This window comes from Microcebus murinus, chromosome 4 (assembly GCF_040939455.1).
Source record: "Microcebus murinus isolate Inina chromosome 4, M.murinus_Inina_mat1.0, whole genome shotgun sequence".
NCBI lineage: Eukaryota > Metazoa > Chordata > Mammalia > Primates > Cheirogaleidae > Microcebus > Microcebus murinus.
This window is the reverse complement of record NC_134107.1, coordinates 30337253-30350620: the sequence shown is the minus strand read 5'-3', so window position 1 is coordinate 30350620 and position 13368 is coordinate 30337253.

Here is a 13368-nt window from a genome sequence, read left to right as displayed (position 1 = left end):
TAAGATCACAGGACTCTAGGGTGTTACTGCCTAGGCACAAACCCTAGCTTTTACTGATTCTATGACCTTGGGCAAGTTACTTCATTTTCAGTGCCTCAGTTTCTTCGTCCATGATATGGGGACAATCATAGCACATACTTCACTGGGTGATTGTAAGATTTAACTGCACTAATAAACAAAACTGCCCAGCATAGTATCTGGCTTAAAATAAACAGACAATGTATACTAGCCATTATTAATTCCTTTGAATGCATTGATGCATCTCATTTCCCAAATTCCAGCGATACAGAAAAGGTCTAGGATTGTAAATCTTCAGAAATGCACCTACTACTATTTCAGGAGAGGAAGAGGCAGGGACTGGGAGGTGAGGAAAGGTGGCTTTGAACCAAGTATAAGCATCACACATTCTCCTCTGGTACCAATTACTGTGATAAATTGAAGGTGACAAGTTATTTTATGACATAAATGCAAATCAGCATTCACTTCACTGTTATTTTCCAATGCCCTGGCACTTTAATGGTCCCCATAAGTTTGCTTCACTTGCAGCAAGTATCGGTATGTTCACAGTCAGCCAGAGAATTTATTTTTAGGTGGGGAGTGCAATGAACTGAGCCCACCAGCTGACTTAGAAAAATGATCACATTCCCATCCACGAATTATTCACAAAGCTAGTTAGCATTTGAGCCTTTGTTGGTGAAATAACACAATAAATAGAGATGTGTCAAAAGGGCTCATTTCCACCTGCCAGACTTGACTCTCTTAATATTAGGCATTCACACATTTGTGGGTGCCTGTGTGTTTGTGTGTGTTTATTACAAAAACAAAAACCTATCCCAAAATGTGACATTCCCTGCAAGTGACAAGGAGGTGAGACCTTCTCCTCCTCAACCAAATGCTGTGGAGAGAGGAGCATGGCTTCCTGGCTGCTGAGCCAGTAAAGCAGCCTATACCTGAAATTCCAATGCCAGCAACTTCGACATGAAAGGAGACACAAAAGGGGACAGAACTTACTATTTGTTTGCTTTTCACCACTGAACTTGAGTTCTTGTTCCGCAGGTTCTACCAGCCTGTCATCCCCTCCTCCTTGATGTTGATTGGGGGTAGGAGGATTGTGGAGAGAAAACAAAAAGTATTAAAAAAAGCAAACAAAACCAAAGAGATAGGCAGGAATTGTCACTGTAAACAAACTGTCCCTCAGCACCTGCTGCTCTTATACCATTAACAGACAGTGGAAGCTATTAAATACAATGCCTAATTAATTTAAAATACAAATTCCGAGAGACAACCCCTAATTGTTAAAAGCTTTTTATTAGGGCATAAAGATAATCACAGAATTAAGTCATTAAGAGTCATAATAAGGAAACTGGTGCACAGAATGAAACATGATCCCCAATGTCACCCTTCCTCTGCTGAGGAGTTTGAGGCTGCACTCATTCATTTATCTATTAACCAAATATTTAGTAAGTACCTGCTACCCTACTCCTGCCAGTGAGCCACCAAAAGAAAGGTCTTACATTCTAAAGACAGGTGGCTTTTAAAAAATTTTTCTGCTTCATCCCTAGAATTCTGTTTGCATGTGTGAGTGTGTGTGTGTGTGTGTGTGTGTGTGTGTGTGTGTGTGTGTGGTTTGCATTCTGAGATGCAATCAGCATGCAAGGGCAGGGAAGGCCAAGGGAAACGTGTAGTGGGAAACATTTTTATGCACACCACAGAATGAGGAGACTTTCTATCAACACCTTTCCTTAAGTGCATTGCATTAAGCATTCAGTCTGACAAGTTGCCACTTGGAGAAACGATCTTACCCCCTCCCCCACCCTCCAACTTGAAACCTGACATTGCTTTACATCGAATGTTTAATTTCCCATTGTTTGAAATAAAATGGTATGTAAAACATGCGTTGCCATGGATGCAAAATCCAATGGCGCATATAGTGGCTCCTGAAGCTGGTAACTTTGGATCTGCCCAGGTAACCAGGTGCTGAATAAGGCAAAGGAAGAACTGACCCTCCCCAAACATGCTTCCAGTGGAAAGTTCTTCCATCGCAACCATGCAGTGGAATATCTGCCAGCAACAAACTCTTTCCCTTTCTTCTGCCTGCAGACAATGTGCCTGCTCCATTCTTTCCTCATCTGCTGTCAAGACAGTCAGTTTCTTCTTCATGGATTGTTTCTGGGGTTCAAGTCCTTGTCTGAAAGCTCCTCTGAAAATGCTCCTGAGCAGCGCTGTTGTGATCCCTGAGGGATGAAAGCAAGGAAGCTTCTTTTGTACACAAGATTTAAGGTTGGGCAGTACCTATTAAAGGCAAATACACATTCAATTCGACTCCTAGGTATATACCCAATAGAAATGTGCCCTTATCTTCACGGAAGACACATACCATACTTTTCGTAACAGCTGTATTCGAAGTAGCCTAAACTGGACCTTGAGAAACCCTTTCTTTGGGGCTGCAGGGCCAGATGGTGGGGGTTAGGGAGGTGGGGCTGCTTCTCTGACTGTTCCTTCTCCAGCTACCCTCCTCCACTCCAGTTTTGTAAAACGATTTCCCTGTGTTATAAGCCTTCAATCTTGGATGATATTGAGTGGCCTTTGCTTTCCTGACTAAGCCCTGACAAAGTAGAGTAATATAAAGATACACACACATACACAAACACACACAGGATTCTGCTATTCTGGGGTAGAATGTCTAATGCCTTTTAACGGTGCCATGAGCCTGCTGCTAACACCTGGGCCTCACCTGAGCAGCTGGCTCCACACAGGCTGTAAGACCTCCATGCCCCACCTCCGGCTCTCTCTCTGACTTCGCCTGGCACCAATCAGCCCTTGCTCTCTAAGATCCAGCCAAACCAGCCCATCTGTGCTTCCAGTCCTTTGACATGCCTCATTCTACCCTGACTTTGTGGCTTCACTAGCCCTTCCCCTTATGTGGTACCCTCTTGTTCCTTGGTGCCTTCCCCATCAATCATCTAACACATATCCTGAAGGCATTAACTAACCAGTCACTTCCTCGGGGAGCCATTTTCTGATCCCATAGAACACTTACTCCCATTTCATCCTGTGCTGCTCCTTTCTTACTTATTATCTTCAATGCCCACCCCCACCCGACTGCAAACTCTGTGAGGGCAGAAATCAGACCCAAAGTGCTATATCTCCAACACCCAGCACCCTCCCTAAGACATGAAGGATGCTCAATAAATATCTGCTGAATGACTGAAATTCAAAGCCCCCTCTTCATGGATAAATAAGGCGTTTCCCTCAGAACAGATGGGACCCAGTTTTATAGCTGGTGGAATTGACAGAAGAGCGAAAGGGAGAATTATCATATATTGGGCACTTTCTTTACACTGTGCATTGTGCCAAGCACTTGCCTACATTATCATGTCATTTACTCCTTCCAAGAACACTGAGAGGTAGATGCTACTAATATCTCCCGTTTACAAATGAAGGAACTGAGGCTCAGAGAGGTTAGGAAACTTGGCCAAGGTCATACAGTTGCCCCAAGTCTCCATTCCTCATCCTGTATTTCATCAGTTATTGTTCATGATGTCGTATGTCCCTCACACAGCTGGCAAAAATGTCTCAGAAATAGCAACAGTTAATTTCCATAATAATTACATGAGGTTGTTTTGAATGTGTCCTGATATTCTACTTTGTCACTTTAGCAATGACAGGCTTGCATTTCTACATCGCTTAGCTATGGTGGCTTAGTCTTGACCTCTGACCTCCCCCGACTATTTGAAATTGCTTCATTTTTCTCTCTTCAAAGGGAGCTAGCACTGTTTCAGTTAGGAGGCCTCACAACAATTTCCTTCTAAATCCCTCTTTTCTCCGGCTGGATTGAGGTGACTCTTTCTCTGAGAGGCTCCCTTCCCCCACCCCTAACTAGCAGCCAGGGTGCATGGCCTGCTGGCAAAGGCAGGTGGGGGGTTAGCAGCACAGTATCATGGCCAAGTGCGTGCACTCTGGACTCAAAATATCCATTCAAATCCTGGCTCTGGCTCCACCACTTATTGTATAAATTTAAGTTACTTTCTCTGCCTCAGTTTCCTCGTCTGTGAAATGCAAATGATAATGGTATCTATTAATGGGATTGTTCAGGAGATTAAATGATGTGATACATGAACCATGCTTACAGTAGTACCTGGCCCATGATAAATGCTTGCCGAATGTGAGTTTATCACTGTCAATGCTGCCTGTGAACTTGACACAGAACATAGCAAGCCTTATCCTGTGTCCAAACTGCAACCCCAGACCTCCTTTTTCTTTTGTTTTGCTTTTCTTCTCCAAATGGACTGGAAGCTAAGTACCCCTAGGCTATTTAGCAGTGAATTCAAGAAAGCTTAGCTCCCAGGGGGAAGAAGAATATACTCTAGAGGAGTGAGCCACTGGTGTGAGTCCTTTCTTTGTCTAGGAGTTTGCTTCCCCCAACAGCACTACTCTCTTCTCTCATCTCTCACCAGTGCTCCTGTGGCAGAAAAATTCATTCCCTTTTCTAACTGAATTGCAGCTTTAATAAAGCTATTGTATTTGACCACAGGCTTAGAAAACGGTAATATAACATAATAAGAGAAGATCATTAAAGTTCCATAAAGCGAGAATTCAGCTCCTTCATTTCCAGTGTCCCCGAGCCTTAGATAAGGGATAAACATTTTTTAATCAAAATCTAAATAACAGTAAATCTCACTTTTCATTTCAAGTATTTTTCCAGTTAAGTATGTGGTGTTTTCTAATTTCCTGTGTAGATCAGATGGACTATAAAAGATTTTTTATTTAAATTTTAAGTTTTCAGGACACTTCTCTGACTGCAATTCCAGCATGTCTCCGGTTAAGTTCTCAGAGAAGTGAACCAAGAATGATTAAAATTCTGGAGACTGATTTGTAAAAGAATAAGAACAAATAAATACTGGGAGGTAAAAACACTTTTTGGGGAGATAACTAGGTAAGTAGCTCGGACAGACTGAGAAAAAACAGACATTAATTATATGATCCAAAAGGCTAGGGTCAGCAAAATTTTTAAAATGGAAATGGCAGCTTTTATCACCCCCACCCCATGCTTTTTTCCTGCTTTTGCTTGAAACAGCAAGAGGCACAAGCATTGAAGTCCCAGGCACAGACTGAAGTCTTATTTATCTCTGCCATTTGCTGGCTGGGTGACCTTGGACAGGTACCTAAACCTCTGTGTGCCTCAACTGTATTGTTTGTAAATGGCGATAATAAAAACCTAATTATTCATAGGATGATCAGGAGAAAACAAGAGGGATATTTAATGTACTTAGCACTGTACTCAGCCCATAATTATTGATATATTTCATTATTGATGTTTTGTGGAGATACTTTTGAATAGTAACATATTTTGAACATTGTAAAATTTCCAAAGGAATTGTTCAAAGGGAACTTTCTTGAGACATTTTTTTTTTTTTTTTTTTGAGACAGAGTCTCACTCTGTTGCCCTGGCTAGAGTGAGTGCCATGGCATCAGCCTAGCTCACAGCAACCTCAAACTCCTGGGCTCAAGCAATCCTCCTGCCTCAGCCTCCCGAGTAGCTGGGACTACAGGCATGTGCCACCATGCCTGGCTAATTTTTTCTGTATGTATTACTTGGCCAATTAATTTCTTCCTATTTATAGTAGAGACGGGGTCTCGCTCTTGCTCAGGCTGGTTTCGAACTCCTGACCTTGAGCAATCCGCCCGCCCCGGCCTCCCAGAGTGCTAGGATTATAGGCGTGAGCCACCGCGCCCGGCCTTTCTTGAGACATTTTAAAACTAACTGGGCTAAAGCATAAGGGTAAGTCTGGAAGTAGACCAGCAAACTGAGATTTAACACTTCATCAACATCATCGTCAAAAAAATTTTTTTACTCTATCTTTATGGACTCTAAGATGCATATTTTTCCACATTTCAACAACTCTCAAATCAGGAGGTCTTACAATCCCTAGCATTTTTTCTTTCTTAGTGCTATATGGAATGATGGTACATCCTCCAACTGATGGCATCTAAGATTTGATGAAATGTGACATTAAGCATTAAGCTTCCTGGTACACTGCTCTGAGTAAATCAGCCCAAACAGTTCTGGCCCCCAAATATTTACAACGTGAAGTGGACAATGCAAAAAGAACATTGAAACAACCAAGCCAACACTATAGGGAAACAGGGAGGATTTACGGTTCTTTGTTGGCAAAAAAATTAAGTAAATTTAATTTGTTAATTAAAAATTCTATTTCACCATTTACTTATTATGTAAACATGTCCAAGTTACTTAATTTCTATGAGCCTTCATTTCCTCCTCTATGAAAGGAGCCCAATAACATCTCTTGAAAGGTTGTGGTGAGGATTGAAGGCATCACTCTGTAAAGAGGAACAGCCCTTATGGGCCCTTAGCTTGGCACATAGGAAGTGTGGCTCTCATGATAGCAAAACTGATGTTTCTCTTTTGCCTGAGCCCTCCACACAGAGGAGCCAGATCAGCCTAACCTCAAGACTTCCAACATAGATGGTGTTTAGTCCGTTCATGCTGCTATAGCAAATTACCATAGACTAGGTGGCTCAAATAACAGAAATTTATTCCTTACAGCTCTGGCAGCTGGGAAGTCCAAGATTAAGGCACCAGCAGATCTGTGTCTGGTGACGGTACTCTTGTAATTTGCAGATGGTCGTCTTCTCCTGTGTCTTCACGTGGTGGAGAGCAGAGAGAGGAAGCAAGCTCATGCGTCTTTATATACCGATCCCATTCATGTGGACTCCACCTTCAAGACCTCATTATCTCCCAAAGTTTCCACTTTCCTAATACCATCAGACTGAGGGGTAAGGATTTCAATACCAATTTGGGGGAGACACAGACATTAAGTCCATAGCAGATAGAGTTGTGAACATCTACTGTCTCAGCCCTTGTTCAATTAGCAACCCATACTCTACTGCTGCTTTCCCTCTTCAAGGGTAGCTGTCCTGACTTACATCTTCTAATTCTCCTTGGTAAATCCTATGCTCATTACCAAATAAGACTTCATAAAGCCCTGGTTGCCACAGAACACACACCTCATAAGCTCCCTGAGCATAGGGCCATGCCTCGCTCATTCATTGCTCAGTCCATAGTAGCAATGGTACAGGGAGATGTATGGGAGGTACTCAGTAGCAGGTCTCACTGGGCTAAAGTCAAGTTGTCAACAGGGCTGCTTTCCTTTCTGGAGGGTTAGGGAAGAATGTGCTTCTTTACCTTTTCTAGCTTCATGGCTATGGCCCCTTCCTCCCTGCTCAAAGCCAGAAACAGCAGATTGAGTCCTATCATTGTACCTCCCCTGATTCTCTTTCATTTTTAAGAACTCTTGTGATTACACTGGACCCATTGAATAACTTAGGATAATCTTTATAAGATTAGCTGATTAGTAATTCTATCTGCAACTTTAATTCCCTGTTGCCATGTAACGTGACATATTCACAGGTTCTGAGGATTGGGACATGGACATCTTTGTGGGGCCATTACTCTGCCTATCACACCAGGTTAGGTTTTATTAATAACAGCAAATATTTGTGAGAGCCTAGTATGTGCTAGGCACTGTGCTGGCTAAGCACTTTTCATGCATTCACGGCTTTTACCCTTATAATAACCCCATGGGGCAGGAACCATTACAGCCCTAGTTTTAAGCATGCTAAAGCTAAAGAACCCAGAGGTCTAAAAAACCTGCTCAAGGTCACAGATCTAACCTGTGGCAGAGCCAGGATTTGAACCCAGGACCAGGCCTAATCCCAAGGCCTTACTTTTAACAGCTAGACTATATAACTGCAGGTGGAAAATATATCTTTAGAAATGGATGAGCTTGGATGAGGAACAGAGGTTCCAAATAAAAGTCCCAGAGAGTACCAGCTTGGTGGATGGTTCCATAATGAATATCCATGCTTCCCCAGCTGGAATTCTGACAGAAAGTCCCATCAGAACAGTGTATTCCAGAAAAGGGTGGGTCGGCCATTGCTCTGTCTTCTTTTGAAAAGTTTCTGTCCATGTCCTTTGCCCACTTTTTGATACGGTTGTTTGATTTTTCCTTGCTGACTTCCCTGAGTTCTAAATAGATTCTAGTTATCAGCCCTTTATCGGATGTGTAGCTTGCGAAAATTTTCTCCCTTTCTGTGGGGTGTCTGTTTGCTCTCGTGACAGTTTCTTTGGCTGTGCAGAACCTTTTTAATCTGATCAGGTCCCATTTATTTATTTTTGTTGATGTTGTGATTGCCTTTGGGGTCTTCGTCATAAATTCTTTGCCTAGGCCAATGGCGTGGATGTGGAGAGATAGGAACACTCCTTCGTTGTTGGTGGGACTGCAAATTAGTTCAGCCTCTGTGGAAAGCAATATGGAGATACCTCAAAGAGCTACAAGTCAATCTACCATTTGATCCAGCAATCCCATTACTGGGCATCTACCCAAAAGAACAAAAGTCACTCTATGAAAAAGACACCTGCACTCGGATGTTTATAGCAGCACAATTCACAACTGCTAAGATGTGGAAACAACCGAAGTGCCCATCAATACATGAGTGGATTAATAAAATGTGGTATATGTATACCATGGAGTACTATTCAGCTATAAGAAACAACGGTGATATAGCACCTCTTGTATTTTCCTGAATAGAGCTGTAACCCATTCTATTAAGGGAACTATCCCAAGAATGGAAAAATAAGCACCACATATACTCACCAGCAAATTGGTATTAACTGATCAACACTTAAGTGGACATATAGGAATAACATTTATCGAGTGTCGGGCAGGTGGGGGAAGGGGATGGGTATATACATACATAATGAATGCGATGCACACCAACTGGGGGATGGACACGCTTGAAGCTCTGACTCAAGGGGGGAGGGGGGGACAAGAGCAATATACATAACCTTAACATTTGTACCCCCACAATATGCTGGAAAAAAATAAAAATAAATACATTAAAAAAAAGGTGGGTCGAGTAAACTGAAAAATGTAGGATTAAGGCTTCAGGCATGGCTGGATTCAGATCAAGAAACAGTTTTCTTTTTTCTCTTGGGTCTGCCTTCCTCAGAGTTGGCAAGATTTAGCAAAATGGCCACAGCAGCCCTAGCTGCTGTTACGTTTCCACTTTTAAGTCCAGCAGGAAAAAAATGAACGCCTCTTTCTCAGAATTCCCAAGGAAAATCACATTGCCCCTCATTGGCTCTGCCAGAATCTTGGCCCATCTCTGAAGCAATCACTGAGGTCAGGTGAATGCAGGTGCTAATTGCTTAGCTCTGGGTTGTGTGCTCCTGCCTGGAGTCAGGGAGGAGTCAGTGTCTCCATAGCCAGAGAGACTCAGAGGAGTGGACAAGGGATGCTTTTGACAGCAGGTAACAGACTTGCATACCTATAGGGGTCATTAGCTCACATAACAAGAAGTCCAGAGCTAGGCAGATCTGGGCTGGATAAATCCAAAGCTTAATAATGTCAGGGGTCTGGGTGCTTCCCTAGCGTCCTTTAGGTTTATGCCTCATGATCACAGGGTGGCCTTCACACTTTGTTCCACACAACAAGATCCTAAGCAGGAAGGAAGGGACGGGGCTTTCTTCTCACAAGTCTCTTTCTTTTATTTAGGAAAGAAAATCTTTTCTAGAAGCCTCCCACAAAAGGGAGGCTTAATACTTCATTGGCCAGAGCTGAGCCACATGTGCACCTGGAAACCAGTCACTTGCAAAAGAGGATGGTAGTCTCATGATTGGCTTAGCTCTATGATAGCTCATGCCCCAGGGCTCAGAATGCTAATATCTAAATATCTGGGCAAATCAGGGTTCTGTTAGAAAGGAAGAATGGGAGATGGCAGCTAGGTCACAACCAGCTATGTCTGCACCAGGCCCCTGGAGAGAAACTGGGGAGTTTGGATACCAGGAGGCTGAAGGGACATGGGATAGAAAAAACAACAGATGTCTACTGGAGCTAAACTGAGAGCATAGAGAGTTTCAAGGCCTGGAACATACTAGGCACTCAGTGGGAGAATTCACAGAGTCCATATCAAATTGAGAGAACTAGAATTGCCTCAGAGTTTTAGGTTTAAATATGAACTATTAGAGCCAGCATGTACCACATGAATTGGTCTAATTGCTTTGAAAAAAGGTCACAACAATCTCTCCAATCCTGGATGTGTTTTTATGATATAATTTTAAAAGTTTTCAAGAGGTAGAGCCTTTTCCCCTCTCCTTGAATCTTGGTTGGCCTCTGACTTGCTTTGACAAATATTCTACAGTGAAAGTAATATCATGTTACATCTGGCCTAGGCCTTAAGAAAGCCTTGAAGCTTCCATTTTTATCCTCTTGGAAGCCATGTAAAGAAATCTAGGTTACCCAGCTGAAGGGCTGTATATAGAGAGAATGACCATGGAGGATAAGAGTTAATGCAGCAGAGAATTGAGGCTGACAAACCTAGCTGTCAAACAAGTGAGTGACACATCTCGAACTGTTCCAGCTCCAGCTGAGCACCCAGAAGAAAGCAGCTGCACGGGTGATCCCAGTGATAGAGCATAAGAACTGCCCAGCTGAGCCCAGACAATTCATAACATCCTGAGAAACAATGAATCATTATTGTTTTAAGCTACTAAGTTTTGGAGTGGTGTGTATCATAGCACGAGATAACTGAAATAGGAATGAAATCATCTACTCCAGCTCACTCATTTCAAAGAGAATATTGAAAAGCCAGCAAAGTTAAAGGACTTGCTCAGAGCCACATAGCTTATTAATGGCAGAAGCATGGCTAGAATGTGAATTTCTGCATTCTCAGTCCACTGCTCTGATCATTAAATCTGGTATAACTATTTTCATCTAGACAAAATGGGTGCACTTGTTAAATTTTGCTGATGTGCATATAAAATTTTAGCCTTCACTGGGTAAATGTTTATTATGTGCTTGGCACAGGGCTAAATGCATTATCTCATTTAATCCTCACAATCAGCCTCTGACACCCCCCTCCCATTTTATACATAAGATAACTAAGGTTAAAAAGATTAAATAGTGTGCTCAAAGTCATCCAGCTAAGTAGGTGGTAGAGCCAGGATTCAAATCCAGATCTGTCAGGTTCTAAAATGCTCGCTCTTTAACCACCATGATACACAGCTTCCCTCAACTCATAAGGGCAATTCTCCTAACAGATCAAGTTTTTCTTTCTCACATGATGCAGTGATTCCATTCATCTCAACTCAATTTCCTTAGGTCTTAAATGTGCCTAGGGTCAGTATGGATTTCAAAATGAAGCCAGATTAGACGTGTTTGGATCATTCTAAGAGTTTTCCTTGGTACTGGCACAAGAACAGAGACATAAACCAATGGAACAAAAGGGAGAACCCAGATATAAAATCATCTTCATATAGCTATCTGATCTTTGACAAGGCAGACAAAAACATACACTGGGGAAAAGAATCCCTATTCAATTAATGGTACTGGGAAAATTGGATAGCCACATGTAGAAGACTGAAACAGGATCTGCACCTTTTACCTCTCACAAAAATCAACTCATGGTGGACAACAGACTTAAACCTAAGGCATGAAACTATAAGAATTCTAGAAGAAAATGTTGGAAAACTCTTACAGACATTGGCAAAGAATTTATGAAGACGACCCCAAAGGCAATCACAGTAACAAGAAAAATAAACAAATGGGACCTGATCAAATTAAAAAGCTTCTGCACAGCCAAAGAAACTATCATGAGAGCAAACAGACAACCTACAGAATGGTAGAAAATATTTGCATGCTACACATCTGATAAAGGGCTGATAACTAGAATCTATATAGATCTCAGAAAAATCAGCAAGAAAAAAATCAAACAACCCCATTAAAAAGTGGGCAAAGGACATGAACAGAAACTTTTCAAAAGAAGACAGACTAATGGCCAAAACACATATGAAAAAATGCTCAACATCCCTAATCATCAGGGAAATGCAAATCAAAACCATAATGTGATATCACTTAACTCCAATGAGAATGGCCTTCATCAAAAAGTCCCAAAACAATAAATGTGGGCATGGATGTGGAGAAATAGGAACACTCATACACTGCTGGTGGGACTGCAAACTAGCACAACTTCTGTGGAAAGGAATATGGAGATACCTCAAAGAGCTACAAGTAGAACTACCATTTGATCCAGCAATCCCATTACTGGGCATCTACCCACAGCAAAAAAAGACATTCTATAAAAAAGACATCTGGGCCGGGCTTGGTGGCTCACGCCTGTAATCCTAGCACTTTGGGAGGCCGAGGCGGGCGGATTGCTCAAGGTTAGGAGTTCGAAACCAGCCTGAGCGAGACCCTGTCTCTACCAAAAATAGAAATAAATTAATTGACCAACTAAAAATATATATACAAAAAATTAGCCGGGCATGGTGGCGCATGCCTGTAGTCCCAGCTACTCGGGAGGCTGAGGCGGTAGGATCGCTGAGCCCCGGAGATTGAGGTTGCTGTGAGCCAGGCTGACGCCACGGCACTCACTCTAGCCTGGGCAACAAAGTGAGACTCTGTCTCAAAAAAAAAAAAAAAAAAAAAAAAAAGACATCTGCACTTGAATGTTTATAGTGGTACAATTCACAATTGCAAAGATGTGGAAACAACCCAATTGCAAAGATGTGGAAACAATCATGGATTGATGCCCATCAATACAGGAGGGGATTAATAAAATGTGGTATGTGTATGCCATGGAGTTCTACTTAGCCAAAAGAAAAACAATGGTGAGTCCTTGGGAGTCCATTCTACTAAGTGAAGTATCACAATAATGGAAAAATAAGCACCACACATAGTCACCATCAAATTGGTATAAACTGATCTGCACTTCCGTACACATATGGTAGTAACATTCACTGGGTGTGGGGCAGAGGGGGAGGGCACAAGGGGGGATGGGTATATTCACACTTAATGGGTGCAGTGTACACCATCTGGGCAATGGACATGCTTGAAGCTCTGAATTGGGTGGGGCAAAGGTAATATATGCAACCTAAATATGTAACCTGTAATATGCTGAAATAAAAAAAAAGATTTCCTTTATCGAGCATTTGCTTTGAATCACTAGGACTCTTTCTAAGGAGGGAAATATAAAGGTCTTAAGTATTTATCCCTCACAAGAACTATTCCCAGGATACTTCCCCTGCTCCCACACCAAACTGTACATTCCACATTAGGATTTATGGACTTTTCTAATCCTGAAATTACCCATGAAGTAAGAATAAGAATTATGCGGTTGTGGTTTAGCAAGTTTATACAGTCTTATTGAGAAAAGAGAGAGGAAAAAAGGAAGGGAGAAGGAATGAGAATCAAGGAGGGACAAGCAGGAAGTTGGACCCATGAAAGGTAAAATATTAATCTAGGAAGATTATTAATATTTTGGAACTAGAAATTTAAGGTTGCCTCC